We start from the raw sequence: 15,511 nt of genomic DNA on the forward strand, positions 1-15,511 counted from the left end.
TCTGGAGGTGTGATGTCAAGCCCTCTGGTGGTCTGAATCTACCAGAAGCTCTGTGGAAGAAAGATGGACGATTTCCTCCCATCTGAACTACAGCTTCCTGAAAACACCATCAGTCCCAACTCCTCTGCAATGAGTTTGAGTTTGGTCAAGCAGTTCTATTTTGGGGGTTGAAATCCAGATCTTTGGAGACATAAAATAAAAGCTGATCCAGTTTTCAGTGACAGCCCCCAACCTGGCAGAGCCACCTTTCTTTTTACCTGATCTTCCTCCTCCTCCAGGAAGAATCAAGAAGAGCTAAATCTACCTGTGTGTGCAAGCAGGCTTCACAGCTTCCTGGACTGGAGGCAAAGCAGGCTCTGTGGCAGCCTGTGTGGGGGTGGAGGGCGGGGCAGAGATTGAGGGGGGAACCCAGAGAACCCGCTGAGCCTGCCATCTCTGCTGAGAACCAGGACATGAGTGTTTTTATCTCCTGACCGTCCTGCCTTTTAATTAAAATGTTTGTTTCACAGCTGCATTTAGGAAGTTGGCTTTCCCAAGTCCCATACAGATAACTGGTAATGATCACCTGGGAACTTGAGAGGCAAAACCTGGAAGGAGCTTGTGCTTGCTGACAGGTATGGGTCAAGTGCAGAAAGATCTAGGGAAAGATGCCAGACTTCCTGGAGCTTTCTCAGGACAGCTTGTTGGTGAGGCCATCAGAAGGCCCTTCTTCAGGGCTACTGATGTTGCCGGACACTTCAGCCCTTCAGTTTGAAAATGAATTCGCTGGTGACCTGTGCGGCCTGTGGATGCTTCAAGGGCCAAGCGCCTTTAACAAACATTCACAAGCCATTAAGGATCCCTGCAAGTATCATGCCACAGACAAGCAGGACATCTCCCCTGAAAGATGACAAACTGAGATTTGAGTCCTAGTCTCTTTCTGGGATCCCCAAGCTAGCCAGGCTGCTAACCAAAGGTTAGAGGTTCTCCAAAGAAAGGGCTGGCAAACTACTTCCAATAAACAAGCCATTGAAAACCCTGTGGAACACAGCTCTACCCAGACCCATCTGGGGTAATCATGAGTTTGAATTCACTTGACAGGAACAGGTTTATACCTAATTCCAAAGTTGAAAGCAGGTAGAATCAATGGGATGTGAATCACAGAATGGCTTCTAAAGTGCAGTCTGAGAAAAACCACACCCCAGAGGACTTCTCAGTGCTTTCACTGCCCCCACTGTGAGTTTTTGAGAACAAAGTGCAGCATAACCCTGCAAAATGCCCTCTCTAATAATAGTGTGTGCCTGGAGGAGCTGTCTCTGTCAACACCAGGAGGCGGGCAGGAGCGGGGAGACTGGAAGGGACTAACAGGTACATGCAATCGCCTGCCTCTTTCAGTCTTGGGTGCTTAGCAGCAGCTGCCGCTGTGTGCATTCCTGCTGTATGCACCACTGTGAGTCGCTGGAGGGGTGCCCCCACTGCACACAGCACTGACAAGGGAGCCTCCCCCTCAGCTGATATGATACCCTAGCTGTAGTTGGCTGCCCCTTGGGCTCCCTTCCTCACAGCAGGCAGGCAGCTGCTGACCTCTCCCCCTGGAGGTGCTGACAAGAGATGCTTTCGATCCACAGGCAGCCGTGGTCACTGTGACAGTCAGCCTGGGGGAACCTGAGACCCTCCTCCTCCGACCGAGCACCTGGCCCAGGACCGCCACCTCCCTGCACAGTCCCACCTGGGCTGTGCTGCTCCTGCCTCCTCGGGAGGGAACTCTGCTTTCTCAGAGTTTTAAATTACTCTGCTGAATCACATGAAGATAAAGATCAGAGACACGGGTATCAAAGACAGCGCCTACTCTTAACTTTTGATGATGTGGGTTCTCTAAGAAGTATATTTAGATGTGGACTAAGTGCAGGCTAGACCCACACAGAATGCCTGACTGGCCTTCCCTAATCCAGCCTTGTGGTCTTCAACCTCAGTGTCTCTGTCCTTGGGAAATTCTAGGGGTACACTCACTGGAGGACTGGGGGCTGATGCAACCCTTCCTGCCAAGCAGGCTATCGTCTAGCCAGACTTCAGTTCACAGGGGCTGAGCCTGGCTTTCCAAGGCAGGGAAAATGACCACTATCCACCTGCTTTCTCTGGTGCAGCACCTCGAATGACACACTCGTAAATCCCAGGTGATGATGCACTGAATGCCAGGTCCTGGCCCTGCGTGAAGGAACAGCACCATTAAGGGTGCCTGACCACCTCTAGCTGTCTGTCTACTCCTTGAGAAGACTATTTAAATTAGATTTACCATAACTGGCTCCCTCCTTCGCTCCTTACTGCCTCAGTCAGAGGCCTGTGGGCAGACCGCATGCAACGGAGGGCCTCTCAGCTGTGGCCGCTGCCAGGAGCAGCTGTGTAAACACAAGGGCCCAGTGTCCAGCACCTTGCACTCTCATTAAAGCCACTTTTAACTAGCACCACAGGACCAAACCACAAACGGCAGCTCTGCTCCCGCCTTACAAATGTTCCCAAAGCAAAGCAGAGTCTGAGGAGAAAGCTTCACATGCTCACTTTTTAGTTCTTACTGGTTTTGATCCTTTGCTCTTGTTTTTTGAGGAGCTTCAGCAAGCAAAGCATCTTTACTGAAAAGCAGCTAAATAAATGAAAACATTTATTTCTAAAAAGTAGACTATAAAACCATAATTGTGAATGCCAAGGAACCCAAACCTCTGATGCTCACTGAGAAGCATGACCTGACATCAAGGTCAATGGCTCTGGGGCCTTCCATGACCACTGGTGTCAGACGTGAACATGAGGGCTCATCTGACAGCCTAGTTTGAGGAGACAACTGCCTTCTTGGTTACTGCCTGACCCGAATCACAGACATGAAATTTCAAGAGGAGCCAGATCTACCCAGGAATTAATGGTGTCATTTTATTTCCCCCAAAAGACACTTTTTTCTCACTTCTATTTAGAAAACTGAAGTACAAGCAAGGTTCAACCCCAGCAGAGAAGAATCACGCATGAGTTGTGGAAGGAGGGTACAGTATGAGCTTTGTTTCATCAGTGTTGAGTGGGGCTGCCTGGCCTCATGGTTGGCCAGCACTCTGGGGTCAGAAATGACCAGTGTATGCAATGCTGCTTTTTTCTACACAGCAAGACCATCACACACAATCAAAAATTTACAATGCTTGAGAAGCATTCCAAGAATCATTTCTTCTAAAGCACAAATCAGTTAGTGCTCAGTTACCAGACTTTGATTAGAGACGTCCACTGTCACAATCAGTTCATTAGATACTCACAGAGGTTTTCTATGTGACAAGTGGGGTGTAAGTACTTAAAAAGGCTATTGTCTTAGGTAACCAACAAAGGACAGCATTATTGTGTTTAAGGACTAGGCTTTATTTGCTGCCTGAGAGCTAATGGAGCTAAGGGATGGACTGCAGAGTCGGTCCTCTCTGACAATCCTAGCCAGTCTTTCTTTTCCAGTCTTGAAGTTTGGAGGTCAAGATAATGTATAAAAATCTATGATGTACCCCACCTGGCGTATGTCTGTTGTCAGGTGCCATTTAGTCTATTCCAATTGTGGTATAATACTATAAGTTCGCTTTTTTTCAGACATTAGTTAGCCTCCCTCTGGTATCCAGCTACCTTAACTGTAGGGACATGGTCTTGCAAATCAGCTGTGGGACTAGGATAAGTGAAAGAATGCTTCCCACACTGAGCAACTGAGCAGCAAGACTTGAGGTGAGCAAAGCATGTGGCAGCAAGATTCTGGTGGTAAAGAGACTGTAGCACTGCTGTGGACAAATGGTGGCAAGGTGTGACCTTAGGCCACAGGTGGATTTTGCTGTTCTTGCCTTTGATGATGGAAAGGAAAGCTGTTTGCTGAACTGAAACTGGATCCTGGACTAACTAAGGAGTTGTGCTTTGAAAGTGATGGACTAAACCTGGACTTATTTTGGGTGAGCTTGTGATACACTTGTCTCCCCCACTCTCTAACTTCCTTCCCTAATATATCCGATTTTTTAGTACCATAACTGTGAGTCAGCAACGAATAAAAGAACTGGCTGTTGGTGGGGCTCTACAGGTACCAAGGGGCTGGGCCATGGACGCCTGTGCTTTCTGCTCTGGAGTGATGAGGCTGTGTTATTCTTATTCTCTCTGCTCCTTTCAGAAAGATATTCCTGGCCCTGTGTCTAGTTTTCTCCTATGTAGACACAAATTCATAGCAACTCTAACGACAAAAGAGCAAAATAATGCCCAGTGCTGTACCATTCATTCTCTCAATTACTGCTGTTTGAACTTAGTATTGCAACCACTTAGGCAAACTGCACTATATCCATTTCAGTTCAACTCACTGAGGCTATCTTCCTAATTATCACAGATGTTCTTTACTGAGCACAATGTCCTTCTTCAGGGACTGACTCCTGCTATATCTAACGTGAAATGAAGTTTTACCGTCCTTATTGCTTAAGAGTATTTTGGCTATGCTTCTGGCAAGACAGATTTATTGAATATACCATAAATTTTTGGCAGTTTATGACATATTCAATATTATTCATTAACATCATAAGAATTAACTGATATAAAAAAAAGAATTAACTGATACAGAAGAATTTCAAGAAATATATGATCAAGAAGCAATGATGATGGAGGAGGAAGTGCAGGCTGCTCTGAAGGACTTGGCAAAAATAAAGCCCCAGGAATTGAAATAATACCAACTGACATATTTCAACAAACAGATACTGCCCTAAACGTGCTTACCAGGTTGTGCCAAGAAATCTGCAGGACAACTACTACCTGGCCAACTGACCAGAAGAGATCCGTATTTATTCTCATTATAAAAAAAGTGACCCGATAGAATGTGGAAATTATTGAACAATGTCACTCGTATCACACACAAGCAAAATCCTGCTAAAAATTATCCAAAAACGACTAGAACAGTACCTTGACAGAACAACCAGAAATACAAGCTGGTAGTGGAATGGAAAACCAACTTGCTTTGTAAACTTTGACTCGAATCACAATTAAAACAAAAATTACAGTACAGAGGTTTGGAAAAATAAAACCAAAAGAAAAAGAAATAGAAGCTGGGTTTAGAAGATGTCGTGGCATATAAGACACCAATATAAGATGGATCTTGTCAGAAAGAGTACCAGAAGAATGTCTGTGTTTCACTAACTATGCAAAGACATTTGACTGTATGGATCACAACAATTTGTGGCTAACCTGAAGAAGACCGGAGGAATGTCTGTGTTCCACAGACTATGCAAAGACATTTGACTGTGTGGATCACAACAATTTATGGCTAACCTGAAGGAGAAGGGGAATCCCAGAACATTTGATAGTACTCATGTAAAACCTATACTGGAACCAGGAAGCAGTCCTCAGAACAGAGCAAGGAAACACTGCATGGTTCAAAATCAGGAAAACAGTGTGTCAGGGATGCATCCTCTCCCCATATCTTTTCAATCTATATGCAGAAGAGCTCATTCAGGAGGCTGGGCTTTATGGTGGTGGGGAGTGGCATTAGGATTGGAGAAAGACACATCAACAACCTGAACTATGCAGATGACACAAACTTGCTTGTCCAAAATGAGGAGGGCCTGAAGAAAGTCAAGGACTGTAGTCTTCAATATTGAAGCTTAAAATCAAGACGACAAATATTCTCACCAGTGAGCCAACTGGCAGCACCATAAAAGACAGAGAAGAGACTGAGGCTGTTAATAATTTCAGCTTGCGTGGCTCCACAATCAACACTCTTGACACCAGCAGTCAGGAAATCAAAAGAGGAATTGCACTGTGAAAATCTGCCGTCAGGGACCTCTTCAGAGTATTGAGAAAAACAATGTAAGTCTCGAGACTAAAGCGCACCTGATCCAGGCCATGGTCTTGTTATGCATCAGAGAGTTGGACAATAACTAAGGATGATAGAACTATTGATGCTTTTGTGTTATGGTGCTGGAGAAGACCCTTGATAGATTGTTAAAAGAACAAACAGGTCTGTCTTAGGGTGAAACTAAGTTCCTCCTTGGAGACTAGGATTTTGAAGCTCCATCTCACAGACTTTGGGTATGTTGCAAGGAGAGACTGGTCCTTGGAGAACATCATGCTCGGAAGGGACAGCACAGGGGAGGAAGACCCCACATGAGATGGATTGTTAGAGTAACTGGGGCAGTGGGGGTTGGTATGTCACAGTCAGTGAGACTGGTTCCTGGGAGGCAGGCTTCAGAGCTGTTGTATATAGGGTCACAATGAGTCTCAGGCAACTCAATAGCACATAACAATAATAACATCATCATAGTACAAAGCTTCTTCTTTTATTTATTCATTCACTGTCCAGCTTCCAGGTGTAGATTGGGCAACTAAAAAGACCATGGTGTAGGTAAGGAGCAACCTATTTCTCAAAAGTTGTATTTCTGGTTCTCAACATTTTAAAGAAGTCTTTATTAACAAGAGGTCTCTGTCCAATGCCATGTCGTTTTAGTCCTTGGCTATTGCTTCCATGGGAACTAACTGTATGTTGAAGTAAAATTAAATCCTTGGCAATTTCAATCTTTCCTCTGTTGATATAATTTTGCTTATTCATCCACTTGTGAGGATATTTGTGTTTTCTTTGTGTTCAGAAATAATCCATACTGAAGGCTGTAGTCTTTGATCTTTACCAGTAAATGTTTCAAATCCTCTTTGCTTTCAGCAAGGAAGGCTGAGTCAGATGCCAATCATAGGCTTGTAATGAATCTTCCTCCAACTGAATGCCATATTCTTCTTCATATAGGCCAAACACTCGGATTATTCACCCAGTCTACAGATTAATAAATTGCTGAAAAGATACACTCATGGCATTATCCTCTCATTCTATTCTAACTTCCCTCCTGGTCCATATTCAAGTTCCACACAAGCACAATCGAGTGTTCTGGAATTCTCACTCCTCACAACATATTCTTAATTTGTTATGATCCACACTATATGCCTTTGCATAATCAATAAACCACAAGTTAAGATCTTTTTGATAATTCTCTGCTTTCAGGCAAGAGTCATCAATAATCGTATCCCTAATTCCATATTCTCTTCTAAAGCTGGTTTGAGTTTCGGGCAGTTCCCTGCTGCAACTATTTTTTAATACCTTCCACAGAAGTTCACTTCCATGAGATATTATTTGGTAATTTTTACATTCTGTTGGATCATTTTTCTTTGAAACAGACAGAGATGTGGGACTCTTCAGTCAGCTGGCCAGATAGCACTCTTGCAAATTTCTTTACACTACAGGGAAGCATTTCCATTTGTTGCATGCTGCATCTGTTTGTTGAAACATCAGCTGGTATTAAATCTTGGAACTTTGTTTTTTTTCTAATGCTTTCAGTGTAGCTTGGACTTATCCTCTGATATAATCAGTTCTTGATCACATGCTACCTTCTAAAAGAGTTGAAAATCAAACAATTCTTATTTGGTACAGTGATTTTCATATTCTTTTGACCTTCCTCCTGTGGATATCCTTGAGGAGAATGGGAATCCCAGAGCACTTGATTGTGCTCATGTGAAACCTATACTCAGACCAGGAAGTAGGCCTCAAAACAGAGCAAAGAAACACTGAATGGTTGAAAATCAGGAAAACAATGTGTCAGGAATGCATCCTATCTCCATTACCTTTTCAATCTATATCATTGCTAATGTCAGATGGATCATGGCTAAAAATAAAGAATATGAGAAGAACGTCTATTTGAACTTTATTGACTATGCAAAGGCATTTGACTTTATGGATTATGACAAGTTGTTGCTGACATTGAGAAGAATGGGAATCCCAGGGCACTTGATTGTGCTCATGAGGAACCTGTATCAGGACCAGGAGCCTATTGTGTGAATGGAGCAGGGGAGCACTGCATGGTTTGTAATTGGGAAGGGAGTCTGTCAGGGATATATTCTGTCTCCATACCTGTTCAATCTATATGCTGAGCAAATTATTCAAGAAGCTGGACTCTATGAAGAGGAGTCTGGCATCAGGATTGGAGGGAGATTCATCAATAATCTGCATTATGCAGATGACACAACCTTGCTTGCTGAAAGTAAGGAGGATTTGAAGGATTTGTTGCAGAAGATCAAGGAATGCAGCCTTCAGTACGGATTGCATCTCAATATCAAGGGGGAAAAAATGATTCTTATCACTGGACCAATAGACAGTATCATCATGTTGGATGAAGAGAAGATTGAAATTGTCAATAGCTTCATCTTGCTTGGATCCATAATTAACAGCCTTGGTATGAACAGTCAGGAAATAAGTAGACACAGTGCAATGGGAAAATCTGCAGTTACGGATTAAAATTATTGAGAAGTAGTAATGTCAGCTTGAGGACGAATGTGTGTCTGGTGCAGGCCATAGTCTTTCTGATTACTAGCTATGCATTTGAGACCTGGACAATGAAAAGATATGAGAGAAAAAGAACTGATGCCTTGAGCTGTGGTGCTGGAGAAGAGCACTGAACATTCCATAGACAGCCAAGAAAACAAATAGATATGTCTTAGGGTGCAGCCAGAGCTCTCTTTGGAAGAAAGAATAAGGAGGCTTCACTAACACACTTTGGACATATTGTAAAGAGGTGCTATTCCTTGGTGAAGGACATGATGTTGGGAAGGGTAGAGGGTCGATGAAGGAGAGAAAGATCCTCAACCAGGTGGACTGACAAGGTGACTGCTGCAATGGGCTCCTGTGTGTCAGGAAGTGTGAGGATAGCACAGGGAAGGACTGGTTTCAGATCTTTTGTTCATAGGGTCGCTATGAGTTGTACTCAACTAGATCGCACCTAATAACAACAGGCAAAAGAGATCATTTGGGAGGCTAGACTTTATGAGGGGCAGTGTGGCATCAGGATTGGAGGAAGACTCATCAATAACCTATGCAGATGACACAACCTTGCTTGCTGAAACCGAGGAGGACCTGAAGCACTTGCTGCAGAAGGTCAAGGACTGTAGCCTTCATTATGGATTGAAGCTCAACATCAAGAAGACAAAGATTCTCACCACTGGGCCGACTGGCAGCATTATGATGGATGGGGAAGAGACTGAGATTGTTAACAATTTCAGCTTGCTTGGCTCCACAATCAACACTCTTGGTATCAATCTACCATCAGCTATCTCTCCAAAGTACTGAGAAACAACAATGTCAGTCTAGAGACCAAGGCGCACTGGATCCAGGTCATGGTCTTTGAAATTACATACTATGCATCAGAAAGCTGGATAATGACCAAGGATGACAGAAAAAAAATTAATACCTTTGAGTTGTGGTGCTGGAGAAGAGTCCTGAACATACCATGGGCTGCCAAGAAAACAAATAGTTCTGTCTTGGGGAGGGTGAAACCAAGTTTCTCCTTGGAGGCTAGGTTTTGAAGCTCCATCTCATATACTTTGGGCATACAGCCAGGAGAGACCCATCCTCGAGAAGGACATCATACTTGGAAGGATGGAGGAAAAGCACAGAAGACGACCCTGGATCAGATGGATTGACACAGTATCTGGAGTAATTGGGATGGGTGTGTCAGAGACAATGAGACTGGCTTAAGATAGGGCAGGCTTCAGAGCTGTAGTACACAGGGTGGCTGAGTCACAGGCTATTTGATGGCACATAACAACAACCTTCACTAGGATGGCCTACCACTGCTGGCCTAATGGTAAGGAGCTGTGCTGCAGACCCAAAGGCACAGGGTTCAAATTCACTACCTGCTCTGCTGCAGAAAGACAGGGTATCTCCTCCTGTGTGGTTTCCTCCCTCTGAAAGCCCACTGGAGGATTAGCTAGGAGTCAGTTCCAACTTGATAGCACATAACAGCAACATACTTCACTACTGCAACTCAAGACTTTCATTTCCATTTTCAGTTCTCTCAGTTTAAAAAAAACGCCAAATATGTTTTCTAATTCCAAATATTTTCACATTTCATTACGAGACTTTGTCTATGAAATCTGCTATTCAGCTCTCTTATTTCCTCACTTGTTCCGTTTGCTTTAGCTACTCAACATTCAACAAGATGTGTCAGAGTCTCTTCTGACATCCATTCTGGTCTTTTCTTTCAATATATTTTAAAAGACATTTTTCTTTCTTCATTTATGATGTCCTCAATGCCATCTCACTTGTCTGATCCTGGTCATCAATGATCGACGCTTAAAACCTTTACTTGAAATGGTCTCTAAATACAGGTCAAATTACACAACAAGACACAAGGGAAAAGTTGCATTTTGGCATTCATGAACTTGTTTGAAAATTCTTCAGCCTCAACTTACACCACATGAGTCACTGGTCTTCAGTTCCACAGATGGTCCCTGGCCTTGCTCTGATTGATACTACTTCTCAACCATTTCTTTCACTATGATACTTTTTCTTTTCCAGTTGCTTTTTGAAATCTTCCCACAGATTTGGCCAATGCTGCATATGTATAGCTACAATGAATGCTAATGTAATAAAAACCCCAAACCTATTTGCATGAATAAATTGTTGGTCATACAAAATTTTATCTTGAGGTCTTCATGGTTACTTTTTTCAGAAAGGGCCTTTTTTCTAGTTACTGATCTCTTTTTGCTTTCAGTTATTCTAATCATTAGTAATTACCAATGCATCGTGATTGTATAGCTAATCAATTTTAGAATGAAGAAGTTGATAAAGATCTGCAGTTTAACTTTGGCATTAGGGATTGGTTAGTCAATCTGTATAATCATCATACTAATTGGTTTTCTTTGTAAACATACATATATCCTATTCCTGACAGTGTTATACTTCAGGATAGATCCTGAAATGCCCTTTTTGATGAGGAATGTAATGCCATTACTCTGCACTTTGTCATTCCTGGCACAGCAAATCATACAACTGATTGATTTAAAAAATGGCCAATAGGAATCTATTTCAAGCTCATTAAATGCCTACAGCAATCTTTGTATTCCATCTCATTTTTCACCATTTTCAATATTCCTAGATGTGTGCTATGCACATTCCACATTCTGATCATTGATGGATGTTTGCATCTGTATCTTCTCTTGAGTTGTGCAACATCAGCAAATGTCCCAAAAGCTTTACTCTACCCATGCCATCAATGTCAACTCTATTTCTGGAGGCAGCTCTTACCCAACCATATTTTGGGTGCCTTCCAACCCAAGGGGTTCCATCTGCTGGTACCGTATCAGACAATGTCCTGGCACTTGTCATATGATTTTTCACTGACCAATTTCCTTAGAAGTAGTTTGCCAGGACCTTCTCCCTAGCCTGTCTCAGTCTAGGAAGTTCCACTGAACCCTGTCCACCATGCAGTAATTAAAACACCATGCTTGTGATTAGCACACTGGTGACATAGCCTCCAACATCAGAGTAATAAGCAAGTTATCACAGAGCAACCAACACAGCTGAGTACATACATGGCACAGGGACTGGTATATGATAAGCATTAAAATGTTTACACATTTCTTCATGCATCCTGAAAACAGTGGCCCACACAGAGGCACTAACATGAAATCAGTTACCCTCACTCTGGAGCCAAATAGCCTGGGTTCAAGTTCCGGCTCCTTCAGCCTTGGGTAACTTACTACTTTTCTGTGCCTCAGTATCTTCATCTGAAACTGAACACCATGCTTTACAGAATTGCTATGAAGATCACAAGAGTTAAATATTAAGAGATTAGAAAGTACTTGGGCCAAGCACTACAGCATTATTAACCATCAATAGTTTCATTGTTTCTTCTACTGTTTTCCACATTAGCTTCAACCAGTCAACAGGAGCGTCTATGCTCCAGGAGGATTTACATTATTTAATGCTGAAGATTTCAAAACTCAGACATTATTAATTAACGTAATTGACGTTTTTAGGTTCTTCTGTTTTCTTATCCATTTCTGAGTACCAATTACAGGAAGATTTCTCACAAATTCTTAGTCTTACAGGAAATCTTAGAAAGTCAGTCTGAGAACAGGGCCAAGAATAATGCCACGTGAGAGTGGGAAATTACCAACCAAACGTACTGAGACTCTGGGCTGTGGTGCACAGGATGGTACAATGCCTCCAACCTTGAGCAGGCCCATTCACCGGGATCACCAGACCCTTACCTGTAAAATGGGGGCACTACACCCCCTGCCCTGCTGTAAGGGCAGCGAGGTGGAGGAAATGAGAACAAATTGATGTAAAGTCCTTTGTGATCCTGGAAACACTGTGCAAAGGTTAGGAAGCAGCAGCATCTGTTTGTGGTGTTTTTCTACAATAACCTTTCCATTTCTGCACGTTGTCACATCAGATTAAACGCCCTGTCATGGCAAGTACCCATTATGAGAACTAGCAAGAAGCACACTTTCTTTAAGAATCCAATAAGCAGGCATTCTTTGGACAACTCTCAAAAATAGCTCAGTCAATTCAGTAAATCGTCTTTGAAAACAGAAAAAAGAAAAAGAACTCACCACAGGCCTGCACCTCAGCCCAATGGGTCGCTCTGAACAGAAGGGCAGTGCATAAAGGCAGAGCAGAATGGCTGGCGCTTCGCCTGCCGCTGATAGAGAACTGCTATTCTGGTCCCCTGAGACTTTTTGTCTCTCACAACTCCACTTCCCTCCTGCTGGTCTCTACACTTCACAAAAGGTGCTTAGAAGTTATATTTCTAGTTCAGTGACTCTTCCAGCCACTGCTGGGTTTAGACCAGATTTAGCCTGAGGGCCTGTGGATGACCAAGCCCAGACAATGCCAAAGGAGCACCAAGCCAAGCTGAGCCCAGCTTTTCAGCCTGGCTATGCCACAGGGACTGGCCCTGTCTGAAGGCTCCATTTGTGACATCTTTTTACCCCATGACCCAGCAGGGTCCACAAGCGAGGAACAAAGAGGCCTTATTAGAGACAGGTGGAAGACAAAAACAAGTGGTTCTAAAGAAGAGTGGAAAAGAAGGTGCTAAGAACACCCCACACTCTTCTCACTGCTACAGGGAACCTGCCGCACCTAGGTCTCCCAATAAATGGGGATGTTGACTTCAGTACTAGAAAGGAGGGACTGGGCAGATGCCAGGTGTGGTGTGAACAGACCAAGAGATTTGCCACAAGCCTGCAAGTTCCGCAGCACGACTGGGCTTGCCTGTTCCACCCACTTCTGCCCCCTCCAGCAGAGTTACATGGTGGGATGCCAACGCTGCTGCCTACAGCATTCCACAGGCATGCCTTCCTGGCTGCCGTCTCCCCTCCCTGCCGCTACCCTGATCGAGTGGGTAAAGAACCACTGGGCTTACGAGGGGCAACACTGTCCTGACCCCACCAACGTGAGCCCATGGACGGGGTGTCCTGGAGCCCAAAATACCAAGAGAGAAGCAGCTCTTCTTCTCACACCACTCTGACTGATGCTCAAATGTGGCAGGCCTTGTGACTGGCCAGTGTCTCAGTTACATTTATATAGAATCCAAGTATCACTCATGTCTACCACGTCCTGAGCCAGCTCACTCTCTACCACCTCAACCTTCAGCAAAATCAATGCTGAGACAGATTGTTTCACAATGGGCTTTACCAGGGCCACTGTCTGAAATTCAGCACGCTCTCGTGTTCCTATGGCCCTGTACCGAGCTTCAGGTCTTTCTCCACAGCAATGCAATGGTCTTCCTGCAGCCAAACGCACTATCAGCCCCACAGGTTCAGAAATAAACCTGTGAAGGTAGCTATTTCTATGCCTCAACAGCTCCAGGCCGCTGTCCAGAGAACCAGCATCAGTCACCACTGACTCCTGACCATCTCAGCCATATCACCATATACTGCTCCGCAGGACTTTTAATAGCTGACATTTTTGGAAGTAGATCACCAGGTCTTTCTTCTGGATTGCCTCTATGTAGACTTGAACCACTCACATTTTAGTCAGATGTCTAAATCCAAGTCTGCTGGCCATTCTCCAGTGGGCAGAAAGCCCACTTGTTGATCGAGGCAAAATAGCAGCAGGGACTTGCCTTCAGGACCTTGGGGACACTGACAAAGGACTCCAAACAACAGACTGTTTAGAGACCACTTGAATTCAAAACCAATGCACTGTGAAATGGATTAGGGTGGTAGCTCCCTTGATCATAGAACCATTCAGTCCTCAAGAGATACAAGCAGAGTCAGAGGAAGGAAAGCTAGTGTGTGCCAACCCAGTGATGGTGGAGATGGTCTGGCAGTGTGACTCAACTCCACTTCCTGGGTCACAGCCAAAAATATGACAAAGCCAACTGCTCAGTAAAGCCAAGTGCCCACTAAGGTATCCTTGCAGATTCTGGCATTCTTGTCCGTAATAATGTCCCAGCGGTAATAGCTACAATTTACAAAGTGCTTACCAGGTGCCAAAAAGGTTACACAAATCAGCACATACCACCTAAGGGACAGATGAGCCCAGAGCGAAGGACAAAGCCTTTGAAGTCAGACCTCCCAGGTTATCCAATTCTCTAGTGGCTGTTGACATGCCAATTTTGTACCATGCTTTATGAGAGGAGAAGCAATGAAGAGACACAGTCCCCATTCTCATGGAGGTCATCATTATAATTTTGTTTTAAATTCTTTTTATTTATTTTCGTTTTCTTGTTGTGTACCTTCAAATAGATTTGACCAGCACAGGACATTGCCACTCTTTCTACAGCAGATTCAAACCACTGGTGGATTCAAACCGCAAGCCTTCGGGACTGTAGTGCAGTTTCTTGCCACCAGACCACCAGAGTTCCCTAGGAGTTCATCATTGATGGAGGAAAATATATTAAAAATTCAGATCAGTAAAATAGAGAGTGAGGAAGCGCTGGAGCAGGCCACAGTGAATTGTGTTGCTAAGGCAAATGCTCTGCCTCTGGTGGTTCAAATCCAACAGCGACTGTGTGGGAGAAAGATGGGCACTCTCCTCTCGTGTGATTACAGTCTTGGAAACCCAATGGAGCGTCAGCTATGAATTAGTTCTAACTCAACGGCAAGGCATTTTTGAAATAGAAAGTGAAAGATCCTGTAACAGGGGGCACATAATTCAGCCAGGGCTTCAAGACAGCTGGGTGAATCTTAACACATTGCCGCACACGTTTTAAATTGACGACCATGTTTAGAAATACATTTGCCGTCATTTGCGGCTTACCAAGTTAACGGTATAAAAAAAAATATTAAAAAAAAAAAAAAGTTAACGGTATAGAAATTACTTAAAACTCTCAAACCTCCATTTCCTCATCAGCAACATCACAAGGTTCTGTGAAGGTTAAATACGGCAATCTACATAAAGTGCTTACCTCAGGAGAGAGAAAAGAAAATGACTAGTACTCTTTAATTAACCACAAAAAAGAATTAGATTTTGCACAGATTTAAAGTATGACACCTCATCGTATCACTACGTTTTTCTCATGCAAACATTTTCAAAATCACAGGTTTAGTCACTACCAAGTACTCAATTCTCTAAGGGCCGATCTCTAAGGTAATCATATCATTTACTGGCCAAACCATGGGCTCTTTAAGAGTAAAAACACAAAGTGATCACGAATTATGATGAGATAGAAGGAAGGGTATACCAGGTGTGCCATCTTGGGCAAAATGGAACAGCCAATGGATGGTTTTATCC

General features: G+C 43.7%; 1 protein-coding gene across 3 annotated transcripts in view; it reads right to left on the reverse strand.

Moving 5' to 3' along the window:
• Window positions 1–15,511, reverse strand: part of VANGL1 (VANGL planar cell polarity protein 1) — a 63,155-nt gene that overhangs the window by 15,217 nt on the left and 32,427 nt on the right. The gene's annotated exons all lie outside the window — the stretch shown is intronic.

Source organism: Elephantulus edwardii, unplaced genomic scaffold, assembly GCF_000299155.1.
Source record: "Elephantulus edwardii isolate Elephantulus edwardi_28Jun2011 unplaced genomic scaffold, EleEdw1.0 scaffold00174, whole genome shotgun sequence".
Lineage (NCBI taxonomy): Eukaryota > Metazoa > Chordata > Mammalia > Macroscelidea > Macroscelididae > Elephantulus > Elephantulus edwardii.